The sequence below is a fragment of the Charadrius vociferus genome, unplaced genomic scaffold (assembly GCF_000708025.1).
Source record: "Charadrius vociferus isolate BGI_N301 unplaced genomic scaffold, ASM70802v2 scaffold213, whole genome shotgun sequence".
In the NCBI taxonomy this organism is placed as follows: domain Eukaryota; kingdom Metazoa; phylum Chordata; class Aves; order Charadriiformes; family Charadriidae; genus Charadrius; species Charadrius vociferus.
The window spans coordinates 3,963,112-3,964,282 of NW_009647828.1; the positions used below are offsets into that span (position 1 = coordinate 3,963,112).

The window sequence follows — 1,171 nt, forward strand, 5'->3', positions numbered from 1 at the left end:
TGCCCTTGGTGAAGCCATGTTGGCTATCACTGATCACCTCCTTATTTTCCAGGTACCTTAGCAGAGTTTCCAGGAGGATCTGCTTCATGATCTTGTCGTGCACAGAAGTGAGACTGACTGGCCTGTAGTTCCCTTGGTCTTCCTTTTTTTCAGCTTTCTGAAAGTGGGGGTTACACTTCCCCTTTTCCAGTCAGTGGGAACTTCACCAGACTGCCACGACTTTTCAAATACAATGGAAAGCGGCTTAGCAACTTCATCTGCCAGTTCCCCCAGGACCCGCGGATGGATTTCATCAGGTCCCATGGACCTGTGTATCTTCAGGTTCCTTAGATGTTTTTTTTGTTGGGTTTGGGTTTGTTTTGGTTTGGTTTTTTTATTATTATTTTTTTAAGAGCTCTTGTCAGTTTATTACATCACTGAATTATACTAGTCCAGACTGAACAGTGGACCCAAGATCGTTACATTACACAAATCACCTGGTTTTAAACTTATGACATGGGACAGATGAGAATTTCATGGTAAGAAAATCTTCTTGCATAAAGCTTCAGTCACTCACAGGCACTTAAAACCCATGGACTTTCAGCTGGTCATCTTTAGCCAGACCTACAAGGTCTCTTTAGCCAGTCTCTACAGGGAACTGGCATATGTTCTTGTGCTGGCAACCTTGCAACTGCATCACTTCTCCAAATTCGGGGTGTTCAATTATGGTACCATCGCAGGGAAATTTCTTTTTTAATGCCTTCACCAGTTTCTTTTTATCTGAATGATCTGCAATGCCTGGACTGTGGTGAGGGTCTTCCTGCTATTCCACTGCTGGATCCTTTTATGGATGTAGTCCTCAGTGCCGGCAGGGAGCAGGTCATCACCCTTACTTGCATCAGCAAAGGGGAGTTGGAGGTTCTAAACAGTAGACATACGATAGGCTTCCCTTCCCTTCTCTCGGCAGAAGATGCTCTTGTGGTAGTGGCTCAAGACACTCTCAGGGAACATCATGCAAGTACCTCTGATGCACACATAGCTTCTCCTCCAGGACACCGCTGTTGTTCTGCACTGTCAGTCCAGGATGAGAACAGTATCCATTTCTTCTAATGTATCATGAAACTTTTCCTTCTTTTTAAAATACTTTTCCTATCTCTCTTCTCTTTTAAAGCCCTTCAATGTATGTGTTACC

General features: G+C 44.0%; 1 pseudogene; it reads right to left on the bottom strand.

The window, feature by feature from the left end:
- Window positions 1-562: 562 nt before the first annotated feature.
- LOC104284208 lies at window positions 563-915 on the bottom strand (annotated as a pseudogene).
- Between the last annotated feature and the right edge of the window lie 256 nt (window positions 916-1,171).